Source organism: Triturus cristatus, chromosome 3_2 (assembly GCF_964204655.1).
Source record: "Triturus cristatus chromosome 3_2, aTriCri1.1, whole genome shotgun sequence".
In the NCBI taxonomy this organism is placed as follows: Eukaryota; Metazoa; Chordata; class Amphibia; order Caudata; family Salamandridae; genus Triturus; species Triturus cristatus.
The window spans coordinates 927,497,148-927,514,538 of record NC_140584.1 but is presented as its reverse complement, the minus strand read 5'-3'; the positions used below and the strand labels follow the sequence as shown (position 1 = coordinate 927,514,538).

General features: G+C 45.3%; 1 protein-coding gene across 6 annotated transcripts in view; it reads right to left on the bottom strand.

Moving 5' to 3' along the window:
* The window catches only part of VMP1 (vacuole membrane protein 1), an 810,872-nt gene that overhangs the window by 487,319 nt on the left and 306,162 nt on the right, over positions 1-17,391 (bottom strand). The window lies entirely within an intron of this gene.

Below are 17,391 nucleotides of genomic sequence, written 5' to 3'. Positions count from 1 at the left end.
AACTGACTATGCAACGACAGATCAACGCGTCGCCGCCTCCTGCTTCCACACACTTCATATAGGATCTTAAAATGGATTCCAACCAACACCAGAAAGATAGTCACTCAGGCCTTCGTTATAAGCGCCTCGACTACAGCAACGCCCTCCACGTTGGCATCTCAACCCAGCTCCTCAGAAGATTCCAGACCATACAGAACACTGAAGCCAGCTCATCCTGGACCTCCCCAAACGAACCCACATCGCTCTCCCACCTGAAAGACCTCCACTGGCTCCCCATCCATAGAAGATGCCAGTTATAGATTCTCATACACACCTACAAACTGCTCAATGACCTAGGACCTGCCCACATCAGGCATCAGCTGAACTCCCACCAACCCTCTTGACACCTGCACTCCTCCTTACTCTGCTTTCCTCACACTCCCTGCATGCATCGCAACGGTGGTCTCTCCTTGTCCTACATCGAAGCCAATATCTGGAACAAACTTCCCCTCCAGCTCTGTACAGCCCCCTCGCTGGAAGACGAAAGAGACTCAAGACCTGGCTCTTTGACGGAGGCACAGTGCCTAGATACCCCTTGGGGTGACAGTGTTTAGCTTTACAAATGCTGTTGATCGATTGATTGAGACTTCTAGTCGCAAATTTCTCACTTTTTGAATAGATGCCAAAGGGATACTTATTTGGAGGTGGGTCCTTAGATGAACTCAAACCAGAAAGTCCTGCAGCACCAAGAGGGCAAAATGCCCTTCCCTGTGAACCTGACTGCTATGCGAGTGTAAGCTTTGTTTTCTGGGCAACCTGGCAAGTGTCCAGGAAAGGAAGTTCGCATGCCAATGCAGTAATAGCAGCTTTTGCCCTAGCAGAATGAATACGCATGTCACTATGGAGGCTGCTTTTTAGCCAATGCGTAGCAAATCTTAATGCAGAGCATGATCCAGCGGAAGATGGTTCTCTCATGCACACACAGCCCTGCCTTTTTCTCTCTCAAGAGAACGCCACACAGAGCTGATCATCCATTCGGTGTTCTTTGGTATGATCTATGTAAATTCTTAGAGTTCTCTTGGAATCCAAGCAATTAAGTCTTACCTCCTACTTAGAGGGGTGAGGTGGAGAATAGAATACCAACAGGGTGCTGGTTCCACTGGTGTGGAATGGCACACAACTTTTGGTAAAAAGGATTCCTCAGTCTCCAGAAGAAGCCTGTCAGGAAAGGTGGTGGTATATGGCAGGCTGACACAGAGCTTGAAGATCACTCACCCACAGTACTAATGTAATGGTGATGAGAAACACTGTCTTGAGGGTAAGAAGCCGTAAAGGGCAGCTGTGAATAGAGTGCACATCAGTAATGCAAGGACCAAGTTAAGGTCCCATTGTGGCATGACAAAGGGAGATGGAGGAAACAAGTGTTGTAAACCTTTTAATAAGCGCATAACAGGAGACTTAAACAAAGAACACTGATACGGCAACCACAAAAAAGCCAAAAAAGATTAAAGGTATACCCTTTAATTATGCCCAGAATAACGCCTTAATAGGCCAGGGATAAAACTAATAACAAAACATCAAATAACTTTTCCTGGGAGTCGACCTCACTGAAATTAAAGACGGTAGCTGAAAGATCGGGATCACAGTCTGAATGTCCTGGACTCTTTCCTTGAGGAAAGGCACAAAACTCCCTTTGGCCAAAAGAGCTTGCCCTTTCTGCCACAAAATGGAGAGATGATCTTTCGTCAGTTGCTGGGAGGACGGTGAAAGGTGTGGTGGAGAAGAGAGAAAGGGTAAGACATATCACCTATGAGCGATCAGCAGGACTTATCTATCTGATGTTACAGCTTGCCAACCCTGGAAGACTCTAAGGATCTTGCCTCACACCGGGTGGCTGTATTCCCCTTAGGGCACAATAAAGGGTTTGGCAGGTGGTGCTACAGGGGGACGGGAAGGAGGCAGTGGACTGGGCAGCTGGGGCGGCTGTGGGCACCACAGGATCAACCGCAAAACGGCTGGGTTCCTTGCTGAGGCTGGACAGGCTGGCAGAATGCGACAGCTCAACCAAATCTGCTAAAGTATCTACAAGGGTGGTGCACTTGGCAAGGCAGATAAGCATAAAAAGCGTGCAGTCACTCTGCTCTCCTTAAATCACTCTTAAGCAGAAAAGGCCTTGTCCCCAAACAGACAAGTCCAGTTGATGGGAATGTCCATAAGGGAGGACACGGCATCGCCTGAAAACACAGCACAACAGCGAATGGAGACACTGGTGCCAGTGGCTCAACTAATGGAATGGGTGGTGCCCATGCCACAGTGAGTTGGAAACTAGGCAGCATCATGACCATCTTGGATGGCCTTGGCATAGATAGGTCTCAGGTGAGATCTTAAGGGGCACCAGGAAGGACTTGAGGCGGGCAAGATGGCGGCCGTCAGTACGGTTGTGCGAGCTTGAGCTCCCGGAGCTTTCCCTCCTGCCTCGCTTACCACGCTATGGGAGCCACAATGACGGGGTTTCTTTGTTCCGTGCTGGCCTCGAAGTGAAGTGCAGATGGAGCAGTTATGCTGTGGAGCACCTGCTACGTTCCCAGTTTGGCTGTTTGCCGGCTCCTGGTGTTGGCGAGGCGGACTTCCGGGTGGGCGCACGCCGCCCGGTGCGGAGAGCGGATGGTGCCGGCGAAAGGAAGGCTCAACGCTGAACTGAACGCTGAATCGAACGGCGCTGCAATGCCCACGAAGGCTGGTCGCGGTAGAGCGCGAAACAACATGGACATGCCGGACATCACGGAGGGCAAAAAGTTGATCCCAAATGTTGGGAAAAAGGATACTTGGAGGGCGGTAAGAAGTCTGTCCCCGCTCTATTTTTGACGGGGAAAACAAAGGAAAATGTGCCTACCACACCTGCTAATCCTGAACCTGCGTTAAGTACAGGTGAAGATTTACAGGGGGAGGATTACTCTTTGAACCCTTTGGCTAACGTGGACGGGGCTACTGGTGGCACCCCCCAAGGCTCATTAAAGGACGGGCAGAATGGTGGAAAAAAAATAAGAAAGGGCTGCAGCAGGGGACATTTCTCGAGGGTCAGTCAAGAAGGCACAGAGGGGAGAAAGTAGCGCAGAGTCTGCCCCTGAAAAAGGGGATATTGCAATTAGAAAGAAAACGGTTGAGCAGGATTTAAGGAAAGAGAATGATTCTGGCAACCCTCCCTTTTACTCAATGCCTGATCCCTCGAATACCTCCGGGGATGATTCTGATTCGGATAAGCATAAGGGAATCGACAGTCCAAAAACCGTGCGCAAGCAAGGGGATGTAGGTAGTAAAAATAATCCATGATGGTATTGTGAAGAGAAACAGGAAACTCAATGGTTCTAGGCACACAGTCTATAAGCACAAAGATACAGGGAAAAGAGATGGGGGATAGTGGCATACTTGGAGGTATTCGGTTTTGCTCCCTGAATGTAAGCGGTTTAAATGATCATAATAAAAAGCAATGGGTCGCAAATGAGTTATGGGTGCTTCAGACTGACGTGGTATGCATACAGGACACACATATCTCATCAGTCAAAAGAAAACTATTGTCGGAACTAGGCCCGACAGTATTAATCTGTACTGAGCAATCCACCACTACACGGGGAGTAACAATTCTGGCTAAGAATCATGTACAAGGGACAGGTAGAGCATTGGCAGACAAACAAGGGAGGTGGGCTATCGTGGAATGTAGGATCGGAAGTCATAAGTGTACGATATGTTCTATATATGGTTCGAATTTTGATGAGGCCCTAATAATTGAAGGGCTAAATGTGGAACTGGCACTATGGCCCACTCCGTTGATTGTGTGCAGTGACCTAAATATACACTGTGAGCCTAATGCTCTACAAGATGATAGCAAACCTTACAAAGGAAGGAAACCGAGGGTATTTAAGGTGCTGCAGTCTTTACTGGTTGATCACGACTGGTGGATGCGTGGGATACTTTAAGAGGTGCGGATCCAGGGTATACTTTTTATTCCTGTCCGCACCAGAAATTAGTAAGACTTGATTATTTTTTCTTATCGGGTCTTTTGTTTTCTGGAGCTAAAATAAAGGTGTACCCACGGGTTTCCTCAGACCATGGATCCTTAGAGTTAAACCTTAGTATGCTCAGGACCGGAATCAAACCGTGATCGTTCTCATTTGATAGGAAGTTATTATTAGACGAAAGCTATGTGGCTCATATGAAGTTATGTGTTGAGCAGTTTTTCCTCATAAACCAGAATACCGCAGGGACTGGGTGTGTATGGGATGCTTTTAAAGCGGGTTTTAGAGGGGAGACCCTTAGCTTCGGTTTATATAAGCAAAAACAAATGCGAGCAGTGCTACAGGAATTATATGCTAGTCTTACTGTAGCAGAAGAAAAACTTATGCAGGGCATACATGCGGGTCAGGAGATTACTGCTCTACAAACGGAAGTAGCCCGGGGCAAGGTCAAAATAAATCTCCACTGGAGTAAAGAAACACTCTATTAATAGGAAACTAAACTATGAATATGGGGAGGCAACTGGGCGATGTTTGGCACAGAGGCTTAGATCCAAAGAGGCGGCTAAGAGGATCAGCTCAGTGGTAGACTCCAGGGGTAATCTTATAGAAACTGACGTTGGGATTTTAAATGTGTTTCTCGATTTTTATGAGGTACTGTATACTGGGAAGGGTTAGGATTCACAGGCTGGGGAATCCCTGCTACAGAACCTCAATGGTAAAAACTTGGATACGCAAGATGCAGATTTTCTTGAGGCCCCTATCACTATTGAGGAGTTGGAAAGAGCTATCAATAGCTTAGCCCCGGGCAAAGCAGCAGGGCCCGATAAACTTCCACTGGAAGTATATAAAACTTTTTTCTCAGTATTAAAAAGCGATATGCTTGCCACCTTTCAACAGGCCCAGGCAGGAGCTGCCCACCTAACATGGGATGAGGCCAGGATTATTGTTTTGTTTAAAAGATAAACCCGCTGAGCAACCAGGCTCATACCGTCCCATATCGCTTTTAAATTCAGATGGCAAAATCTATTCCAAAATTCTAGCGACCCGGTTGGCTGAAGTAATAACCCCGTTGGTATCAATCCGACAGCACGGGTTCATTCCCAAGAGGGGGCCAACTCATATCAATAGGGTCGCAACTCTGTTAGACATAGCTAGTACCACGAGGAGTGAACTCAGTTTGATTTTATTAGACGCTAAAAAGGCGTTCGACCGGGTCGCTTGAGAATTTTTATGGGCTCTACTATGCTGCACAGGTTTTAAACAAAGCTTTATCACTGCCATACAAGTCTTATATCGCCATCCAACAGCTAAAATTTGCATTATGGGCCTTGAATCTACCTCAGTTCATATCACACGAGGAACAAGGCAGGGATGTCCCTGCTCTCCCTTGTTGTTCTGATTGTATATAGATCCGTTTTTAAAAATGTTAGAACAAAGTGCAGGGATAGAGTCGGTAATTTGGAGGCAAGAGCACTATCGTGTGTTTGCATACGCAGACGATGTGGCAACGCCGAAACCCATTACAGCTATGCCAGAAACAGAGAAATTGGCGATCGAGTTTGGAACCGCCTCAGGATACAAACTCAATGTGGCAAAGACACAAATGTTATGTTCCAACATAGCTGCATTTGACGACCAGCAGGTTCTGAGTGAGGTAACATATCTGGGGGTCACGTTGAGGACATGTTTAAAATCACTGGTGGGGTTACTTGGCGTAATATTTTAAATGATGTGCGGAAGCAATTGGACCGTGTGAATGCCTACATCTTTCACTCGTGGGACGATGCAATGTTCTCAAAATGTTGATACTACCTAAAATTTTTTATTTTTTTTAGATCTGTACCAATGGAAATCCCTTGTGCCCAACTTGTAGTATTGCAGTCAATCTGTACTAGATTTCTGTGGGCTCATGGCAAGCCCCTTAGAGCCATGCACTATATGACCCTCCCTCAGGAGAAAGGAGGTTGGGCTGTGCCTGATTTTTACCTTATATTACTTTGTATGTACTCTGCAGCACATGAATATATTGTTAACAGGGGCAGAACCAATTAGCGCTGCAGAAGCCCCATCGATATATCAAATGCTACTGGGCAGTGATGCCAAAAATCGGCTGTTTGTTAATTTGGAGCCAAGCTACTAGAAGAAAACCAGGTTTAAAGGTCTTAAATACCGCCTATAAGGTGTGGAAAGCTGTGCGAAAGTATTATAGATTAGAGAAGGTATCTCAGTACACCCTGCTTACTGCCATGACACTCCTTCCACCGATATTTTGGGACAGGATCATAGATAGATGGCGGACTAAAGGGATTCAACATATTGGTGATTTATATGCTAATGGGGGGTTGATGTCCTTTGAAATGTTAACTGATAAATATCACCTTTCCAGGATTTAATTTTTTTAATATTTGCAAGTTCGCGATTATTTATGTAAACATCAATGGAATATTGAAGTAAATCCTGTTATTGAAGCCGTGAGGAAAAACGCACGTATTGGTACACTGTACAATTTATTGTTAGACACTAAGGGCGGTGATTTAGAGATGCACAATACAAAATAGGACAATAGGCTAGGGTGCCTTGGCACTCGGGTAGAAGCCTCCATTGAATTGGCGGGGAGACTGTTAATATCTGCTAATCTCTGGGCACAACACTACAAGACCATGTTTAACCTTTATTATACCCGAGCCAAACTGATAATGGGGTGGGACAAATGATGGAAAATGTTTTTGTTGTGGAACAGAGGACGCCGACATCGTACACATCTTTTTACATGTAGGCACTTAATCAACATTTTCGGGCATATAGAGAAATTTTTAGCAGAAATCTTGGGTGGTCCAGTCAGATTGTCAGCTGCTCATGTATTGTTGGGGGTAGCTGAGAGAGAGGGATCTGATCAATTGGTTTATAAATATCGGTATCTGATTTTTCTAGCTACAACTGTGGCCAGGTTATGTATTGCCTCGATGTGGCTTCAGAAGGATGTACCAACTTTTGAATTATGGAGGGTTAGATTTGTATCCATGTTTAACATAGAATATAGCTTATATGCATTGAAAGGTATTCTGGAAAAGAAATTAGGCATGGAGATTTGGGGGCCGGTGGTGTCCTATATGGATGAATGAGGTGTTCGGTTGGGGATACATCTTCATGGTCCTATGCACTTGCACTTTAAGGAACTCTCATGTATCAAGATCAGCAATGTAAATGTATGTATCGCAAACTGCTTTTTTAATCTGTGTACTGTTTTTTTAGACCATTGAACAATCTTTGTCTTAATGCATTAAAGTGTCCTGGATCTATCATGGATTACATAAAATAAAAATTTAAAAAAGGAAGGACTTGAGCCACTAAGTCCTAAAGGGCATGGGAATAGTATCCTAGGAGGCAGCTGATGTTTACTGAAGGGAGAGCCAGCAGGTGGAAGACAAACATTGCTTCTAAAATATCTCCACCTGTTTGGATTCCCTATTGAGGGGAGTAGTCGGAAAAGTGTTGGGATAAAATCTGCTAGCGGATGCCTGCACCACTAAACCTTTGAGAGAACGGTGCTTAGAGAGGAATGCAGGGTCACCTGGCGCAAGGCGAGGGCATCTTGCTATTTCTCGGTTGACTAGGGGGCTAGATTGAGTTTTGGCCCAAGCCCCCAGCAAGGTATCCGTTAGCGCCTCATAAAAAGGTACACGGGGCTGAGAAATTGTCTGTACCGGCAGGAGATTTCCCATTAATACATTAGTTTGGACCTCAAAGGTCGGGGGCTGTAGGTCAAGGATTTTAGCAGCCCTATGCATTTCCATAGCCTCGGAAGCGGATCTCTCTCTGGCTGGACCAGGGGGCAAGAGAAGACCATTTTCAGGAGAGGTATAAAGACCACTGGCCTCTTGCAAGTCATCACGCCAACTGTTGTCTTGATATTGCCGAGCAAACTCATCACCCATGTCATAATCATTGTCCAAGTTTGTTTGAAAAGGGAGTCTAGGATGTATGTTCTCTCTTGTGGAGGCAGTAGATCAAGTGGAAGAAGCGGTGCCTCAATTGTTGTCATGCAAGGCGTCGCTCGAGGTTGTACCGGTGCAGATTCAAGGCCTGAGAGTACTATGGGTATCTCCTTGTTCTGCATTGATGGATTCTAAACCAGCATCAAAGTTCCAGGGACAAGCATGGAACGTGGCACCAAAAGGGAGGGCGGGAGGGGAAGGGGGAGACTAGTGTTTTCTTGACAGGCACAAAGGGCCCAACTGGCACTGAGGGAGAACCTGCCAGCGGTACACCAGATAGAAAGCCTCTTGGCAACCAGTTGAGGGCTAAGCTCCAAAGTAGGGTAACTCCAGGAGCAAGATCTAGATCCTGTGCTCAGGTGAATGGCAAGAGGAAGCAAAGACTTGAGTATATAGATCTCAACAAAGACCGGCATCTAGAACAGCTTTGGTGACTCTTGGAGTGAGACCGGGACAGTGACTTAGACCGGTTTCTCAAAGACTCTTGGGTTTGGCGATGTAATGCTTTGCCTCATGGTTCCAGATGGTCTTTGGGCTCGTCAACACAGTCACTGCAGGCCTTACTTAGAGTGCTGACTCGACCCCAGGCAGCACAGAAACCTGGTGGGGATTTGTCAGAGACATTTGTTTCGGACTGTTCCAACAGGGCTTAAAATCTTTCATTTTGAAGAGTTACTTCCCTTGCACGCTGAAAACTTTTGGACAAAAACACCGAGGTATGCGTGTCTGAGATAAAAGAGATCCTGATCCATCTGTGGCAGCACAGAAAGAATGGAAATGACGTCAGCACGTGAAAGTGACACCTATAAGCTACGCATGTCATTTATGAAGCAGAATGACGTACGTGCAGAGCCGCACGGTACAACCTACCAGCGCATGAAGGTACTGCTGAAAAGTTTCAGATCTAGGGAATATTCAAAAGGTAGATAATCTGCGTCTAGAAGTCTCTATTAGAAGTTATAAATTAGGTAAGGCCCACATAGAATACACAGTTACTATGGCCAGTTGTTAATTCACAAAACAATTGCATGCTGTTATCACAAAGACAATACTTATCCATATGTATTTTATGAAAACAAGGTTTATTAAAACTGTATTTAAAAAACATTGCAAAGCCATATATATTATTTCAGTTGCATAAATTAACAAAACGAATATATGGCTACAGAAATCAACAATGAAAATCCTACATCCTTCTGATACAGCTGTTTGAGAGTAACCTCAGGTTTACCGCAAGTTAACCTAGTAGGGGTGTTAACTCAATTAATAAAGCGTTTGTTACAACTGTTCCTGTCTGGCATCTAGTTCTACAGATAAACCGTTCATCGGCTTATCCTAGATATTAAACCAACAGAGTCAGTAGATCTAATTTACCCCCTTCCCCCCCTTTTTGTTTCTTTTAAGACCTGGTTTGCGCAGCAAGGCACACCGTGAATTATACAAGGGAAACAACATTTATATATATTACAAAGAGTACTGGTGGGTCGAAAAAACAAGAAAGTAGTATAAAAAAAACATTGAAATGAAAAGAGCAGAGAATGAAACATTTTAACAAGAGGACTGCTAGCTATCAGGGGTTCCTAAGGAGGCAGAACACTGCGCTGAGCAAGCAGCAGGAAGGAACATTTACTAAACATGGACAAAGACAATAGGTGTGCCTTTTGAATAGGGCACGTTCATCAAGGCACACATGCATACAGAACACCACATCTACAAACACCCATAACAAAGTCGAAGTAAAACAGGCACCCATGTACACAGATCAATGAAACAGGAAGTGCTGCGCACTGCAACGCAGGGTGCAAGCCCTAAAAATGAGACATTAACTTAGACTAACAGGCAGAAATACCCTGTGCAACAAGAAGCACAGAGTGATGCCAATTCCAGAGCTTTGAGACTCGTCAGAGGTATACAGCACTATATAAATGTTATACCATACCAGCAAAATACACAAGGGTATACAGTAAAAGAACACAATTTAAAGTGCATTAGGAGAGCACATGTCAATATACAGCAGGGTAGCAAAGGATGATGTGCATCTGGGCAGCAGCGGTAGATCCAGTGCACCTCAGGTACTTGTTACAAAGTGTAGCGGTCAGAGCTTTGCACATTATTGAGACACACTTAAGTACAATAAAAGACATGTATATCTAGAAGTGTGCACAGAGTGGTGTTAGGTCTGAAGTTGTCCCATGTCAAGTGAGAGCAAATCATCTGCTTTTTAGGGTCATCTGAGAAAGCGCACTTGGTGTTGCTTGCAAGACATTTTGTTTACTTAAAGGGGGCTTAGAGTTTGCCCGTTGCTTATCATTGGTTGGCTTCATCGTCACTCATTTCCTTGTTTCTCTTAGCCCAGTGTGTGCCAGCTTCACTTTCTCTTTGTCCCTCCCCTGGAGCATGGCCCAAGTATTGCTTCGCTGAGATGCCCAGTGTCCATTCACTGCTCGCACACTTTCGAAGGTACTTTTTAAAATTGTAATTGCATCACTCCATAAGAGTGCAGGTGTTTGCAGGCCATCTCCTCCCCTCTCATGCCGCTCCACATTGTTGCTGCTCCCTTCCACTCCCCCCTATTTCTCAAAGTTTTATGAAAAGGACGTGGGAGAAAGTCACGGAGGCTAATCTCACTTTACGTAAAACAAGCACATCAGGCGAGGTTTGTGGCAACCAAGCTTGCACAGGATCCAATTTTGCAGCTGTTAAAGGTTAGACAGAAGAGTAACATTTACAGTGACTATGGTACCCCCCCCCCCCCTTCCAAGAGGCATCAGTGTTGGCCCTAAAGCAGCCCGCTGGTTAACCACTATTTCATAAGCCCAAGACATTCATGTACCTCTGCCTGTAGCTGCCAAGTGGGAACATATGTGTGAACCCCTGAGACCGAAGTGGTGTTTTAATAAGCAGCATTGTGGCTCAGCGAATGTGCAGTTGATCATTGAAAAAGTACAGACGAGACTACAGGTCCCACAATGCAATATGCTGCTGATACCACCGGCACATATTTTTCTGAAGCAGTTATTTTAGAGCAAAAGTGGAAATCCCAAACAAAGCAGAAAGACGGAGCAAGAGAAAGACGGAAAAAACACAAAGGGAGAAAGCAGGAACCTACAAGAGCGAGATAAAGGGAGTGCATGGTAACGGATTAAAGAGGCATGAAGTGGATTCAAGACTACACAGCTTTGGTATTTAGCAGAATGACATTTAATTGCACCGTCTGCGGGCTTCTGAGCAGAGCTTTGGGCCCTGGCTTTCATTCTTTTACAAATTACATACTGCTGCCACCACCACCCATCCCACCACTTATTTACTTCAATTTCGCACTTTTTAGGCAGCCCTTTCTTTTTGGTTCGGCACTCCAAGAGAGCGCATGTTTTCCAGATCTCTCCCTCGTGAACTTACCTGTGCACCTCCGTGTTGCTCGTCTGTGTGCTTCCCCCCACTCCCATCCGTGTTGCGCTTGCCCTTGTGTGCTTTGTCTGCCCCGCGTTGCTTTCTTGCCTGTGTGCTTCTCCCTCATTTCACATTGCACTCTCTCTCGTCCATAGGTTTCTGCTCTCTAGAGTTCCACGTTGCTCTCTCTCTTGTCCATGGAAATAACTCCTCCTGCCACCCTGTGTTGGATGCGCCACCGCTCCCCGTGATGCTCCCCCCACACATGCCCTGTATTGCTTTTACCAATACTCTCCTTGTTACTGGCACCAAGCCAATTTTTTTTTTTAAAGGATCAGTAAATAAAAACAAAAAAGAAGCATCTGCGTTAACTACTAAAGTCTGACATGTTGTAAGCCTAAGAAGAGCATTTCAACTTATCTTTCTAATGCCTTTGCGTGATTGGTTTACAGAGGTAGTGAGCTGCCTACGGGCAGGTACCATATAAAAATAACATGTTTTTTTACACTCATCCAAGCAGGTAGAGAACACACAAAGATAAATATACAGGATTCACTCCAATCCCCAATGCACACTTGTATGATTGCAACAGGCCTCAAGCCATGTGAAGTATCTTCAACGAGACCTAATTTCTTTGGACAGCAGCATTTTGCATGTTGAGATGACTAGCTATGCTTTTAATGGTAAAGGCTAAACTGCATAGCCGAAAATGGAAAGTATTGTTGGCTAAAAAGTGAGAAATGGGTTAGAGTGTCAAAAGACACGCCCTACTTGGCAGACATGAAATTCACACAAGGGAAATAGAATTAGCCCGGCGCTAGATCTCAATGCCCTGTTTCCCTCACAGGGAATACTCCATTAGTTTATGTATTGAGAAAAACACATATCACAGTTCCAGAGTTAATATATAGTCTTTTATTTCAAGAATATATTCATTTTCATATACTTGAAAAAACGTTTTCTTCATCAATTGACGTGAAGTAAATATCCAAGCCTTCATACATTTAATAACAGATCATCAAATATTAGGACATCTACAGCCAACATTTGTTTTGCGAAGGTTTCGTTTCTTCAGTGCTCCAATCAATAAAAAGAGAATCATTATTTTCTGACCCTCAAATGGCAATGTTCTTCTGTTTCCTTTGTACCTCAATTATTATTCTGTAAGTTTCCTCGAATGTCTCTAAACGGCAGTAGCCATCGTCGATAACGTCATACAATCTCCTTGGCAGACATGTACATGGACAAAGAATAATTTTAAAAAATGTGCCCAATTTATGATGTTGACACAGTTTGTGTTTTATTTACCACTTTAAAATGTGCTCTTTGCTTTTTAGGTGTCCGGCAATCAGAACAAGTTTTTTTTCTTCCACTTATTTAATTTACTGTGATCCTCACAAAACATTTCAGTGGCCAATGTTTGAATTGTAATGCAGGGACAAGGGGTTCGTGCACTAAATCTTGTAATTGGAGGCACGAAGACGCTTTGAACCTTGTTAAAGTCAGGCATTGCATTGTCCGACTTCAATGATTTTTGTAAAGCCTGGATTTCTTTCCAACAATGTATTAACGAGAAACATCAGCTAGAGTACGGGCATTACCAAATAGTTAAACTCCACTGTTGAAGAACGATGCTCGTATACATCTCTCGCACAATTAATGATTAAGACAGTAATTTTGCATACTATACCAGTTTTTAGGTCGAGCCTAGAGGCAGCGCACATGCTCTGCCCTGCGAAGCTTGATGTAATCCATCTGTGGGGTTAGGCAACGTCCACCGCTTTCCATTTGTTCTTTCATGTGCTGTTCCAAATTGCTTTCATTTTATTGGTGAAATGCTGCTTTTTGTCCCGCCTTTGGGGGTGTGTTTTCACTTTTCTGGAGACTGGCCCTATTACATGTGCCTTTATTTTCAATTTAATTATCGTTCCTTCAGCGCACTCTTTTTTTAATCGAGTGGTCCTGTGAAGTTTCTTGCTTGCCTGCAGCTTCTCGTTGCATCTGCGGGTCTTTGTGATCCGCTCCTGTCTCCAACCGCTGCCAATGTGGCCTATGCTCCCGTCCCTCCCATTGTCTCTGCTCTCAACCTACATTTTTTTTTAGCCGCTTGGTAATGCGCGCGTGCCGGTAGGACGGCTCGTTGGACATGCACTGCTTGCATGCGAGCTCTTGAATAGGTTGTTCCCTCCCCGCACGCATGTGGCGTGTTGCCTTTGCTCCCGCACCATCCCGTTGTCTGCACTGCCTATGTTGCAAACAGACAAGTGGAGGCGGCGGGGAAGCGGAAGGGAGTGGCAGCTCTTGTTCTCTCCTAAGATGGCAGCTTCCACAGTCTCCATGTCTGGCATGTAAATCAGCCCTTCCGGAGCTCCCCCCAGCAAAGAGCAACCCACCACTTTAAACATGATTCTCTACGTTTTCTGTCACATATTTGTGGTTTATTCTTCTGATCTGCAAAAGCTGCCACTACTTCCCACTGCGGCCCGCCACCTTCTAAGGCACTCCAGGCTTGCTGGAAGCGGGCTGATCAGGCCGTCGCCCGGCACGGACATTGCGAAGTGGCCATCAAGAAGCTCATATTGGTTTTTGGAGGCAGCAAAGAAGGGTACTTGACGAGCTGCTCATTGTACATCTGCAAAAATCTGGTGGGTTCAACATACATTGACCAAAATGCAGTTTGAGCTGGAGTAGCGGGTCCCTGGCTGGAGTCATGTTGTGTTGTCTCCTGCAGGTGGCCCTGTATATTGAAGCCTTGTTTGCTTCAGACATGCTTACTCAAGCTGTTGTTTTATTTTCGTAATAACATTGAATGGCATTTAATCAGAGGTGGATTTTTCTTAGAACGGCTAGTCTTTTACATACTGCTTACTATCCTACCGATTTGTCCTTGATGCATTGCAATGTTGTTTCACCTTATATAGTTCTACTCATGTTATCACCCTTAAAACTTTGTAAGGCCGAGCTAGTAAGGCAAAATCTGACCTCCAAATTACAAGTTAAACAAATCTCTCCAACTATGGCATTACACAACTGAGTTATCCTACCTGGACAGCACAGACAAAGCAAATATTAGTTGTACAAAAAAAACACTAAGTACTTCACAATGCAGTTCTATAATATGCCTATTCGTGTCAAAGTGTCCATGCTAAAGAACAGTAGATGTTGTTGCACCCAGGATAATGTGCGGCATGTCTAAAAACGTATTAGATCCCTAAGGCGAGACCTATTGGCTATGCCAATGCTTGTTCTTATTCGTGTTTCATCGCCATGAAATCTTTCATCAGTGAGAGCTTGCTGAAGTAGTCAACCACACAGAAGGAGTATGTGTTTTACAGCATGTTTAAAGAGTTATTATTGGACTAGAACTTTTCCTACATAGCTGGGTGGGTGAGTTGCAAGCAGACTGCGTGAGGCAAATCCTTAGGTCAGCTGGTAGGGTTCAAGGGTTGACAGAGTTTGCTGAGGCAACCTTGGCTGCATGAAAGCAATGCATATGGATAGCGCAGAGTTTTGAAATGCCATGACTGGGAACAGGAGCCCGTGCACGGACTTCATTGATGGAGCGACGCGGTCACTGCATTTCAGATACAGACATTTTATTATACTTGTACCCGTGGCCTTTTGGAGCCTGTGTAAAGTGTATAGAGGTGCGAGGAAGTCGCGTGGAGACGACAGTACAGAAGGGCAGGTGCCAGCAATATGCCTCCCAGCTACTAGCAAGAGCTAGTCAGCTAGTGCGTGCTCATCCAAAGACAGGGACATGCAGCAGCACACGGAATGACAAGGGCATGGTGCAGGATCACGAGTCACGCTGAGTCACCGAGTAGGCATCTGTTTGCCCTCCGTGCCTCCTGTACGGCTCGGCCCAAGCGGAGCCTGCGGTCAGGAAGGAATGCCGCTCCCCGGGAATATCTGGGGCGCTTGGAAAGCAGTCAACGGCGAGTCACTGGGATGACAGGGCGGGAGTCTGCTCGGCTTCCTATCTATGGGCAGGCCCTTCCCAGGGGAACGCGCGCGTTTAGTCTTCCGCAGCCGTCACCAGCGCGCGCGCCTCTCAGAGATGACTGGACGCCTTTTGTTGTGTCTCGGTGGCTGAGAGCATCTGCCGCCGTGAAGGCATTAGCCTGGCATGCCCTCGGCTCATCCGGACACTGTCCAACTGCTTTTATGGGAGCAGTCTTTGTAGGAGACAAAACGACACAGTTAAACATTGGAGCCCACGTGTCTACGAAAGGAGAAGCAGTAGTAAATCGAAACAAGCTGGGACAGCATACGATGTGCTAAAATCCGGTGTGTCTAAAGCTCGTGACCATTAATTAAGTTGTGTTCTATGATTGAGACACCCTACGGGCGACATTACAAGAAGCACCGCAATGCTATCATGGCGTCCTTTATTATAATGAAGCGGTTAGTTCCCGAGTGTCACCGCAGCCAAGCGTTGACGTGATTAAGAGTGCAGATATTGAGTACACTTTTCACACAGCGCACACCGTAATCTAAAGTATTGGGCCGGTCTTTGGCTCATGCAGACGGACCAGTAGTGAGTTGACTGTCTGCACCCAGTGCTTTCTCCTCATGCCCCACCTCTGCTTACGTAAGCCCGAGGCAGAGGAAAGAGACCCCGACAAAGAGTATTGCAGGACGTCCTAATATCTACAATCCAGGCAGATTACTGGAAGCGTTCCCGCTCTACCCAAAAATGAACGGAGTATTAGAAGCCTACCTGCTCACCACAATCTAGGACAGAGTACTGAAAGCCTCCCCGTTGTGGTCAAATATGTACAGAGAACTGGAAGCCTTCCCTCTCGCCACAAACGCGAACTGAGTATTGGAAGCCTTCTCCCTCCTCAAAACTAAACGCTGAGTATTTGTAAGCCTTACTGCTCTCCCCGATCAAGGACAAAGTACTGAAAATCTTTCACACTGAGTCCAAACACGAGCAGAATACTGGAAGCCTTCCTGCTCACCACACACACAAACAGGTACTGGAAGCCTTCTCCCTCCCCCAATCAAAGACAGAGTATTTTTATTTGGAAGCCTTCCTGCTCTGTCCAGTCAAGGGCTGAATACTGAAAACCATTACAAACTCTGCAGTCAAGGTTTGAGTACTTAGAAACCTTCCTGCTCTCCCCAATCAGGGGCAGAGTACTAGAAGTCTTCCAGCATTCCCCAATCAAGAGAAGAGAAGTGGAAGCCTCCCCACTCTCCCCAATCACAGAGACTACTAAAAGCTTTCTGGCTATCCCCAATAAAAGGCAGCGAACTGGAAGCCTGCCCTCTCACCTCATGTAAGGACAGAGTTTGGGAATCCTCCCCGCTTTCCCCATTCAAGGTCAAGGGTTTAGAAGTCTTTCTGCTCTCCGCATCTAAAGACAGGACAACGTAGTGGGAGCTATCTCACTGTCCCATGCACAGTAGAGCTGTAGAAGCTATCCCTCACTCCCTTTTCTAAGAAAGTAATGAGTCATATTTCCATATCCTGTTCAGGCAAAAGTATTAAAATTCTTCCTTTCTTCCTTGTGGAGGGAAAGTACTAAAAGATAACATACTCTTCGAATAGAATGAAAAGAGTATTTGAACCCATCTCGAATCCTGCCCCTTCCACCCATCTAGGAGAGTGCAGTTTAAATCGCTCGCCATACCTTCTTCCTCCAGGAAAGCACACTATGTCATCCTGCTCTATCCCTGGCCTCTGGATGGGCAAGTAATCTGCCTATGTTCTCTCAAAGGCTAAAGCCAAGCAAGGCACAGTGGTCTTTGAATATATGTCTGCAATTGCCTTTGTATGCCTCTAGAACTGAACTGAACTCTATAGTATTCCACTGTCACTGTATTTGCTTCTGCCACTTTCTGGTTTCCTGATTTGTCCCATCGCTAAGTCCTATTCTTACCCCCTTCTCACATGATAGATGAATGAACCTGGTTAGTATATATATATATATATATATATATTTTTTTTTTTTTTTTTAAATAAAATAAGAAGTAATGAGATTGCTGATAAACATATTGGAACG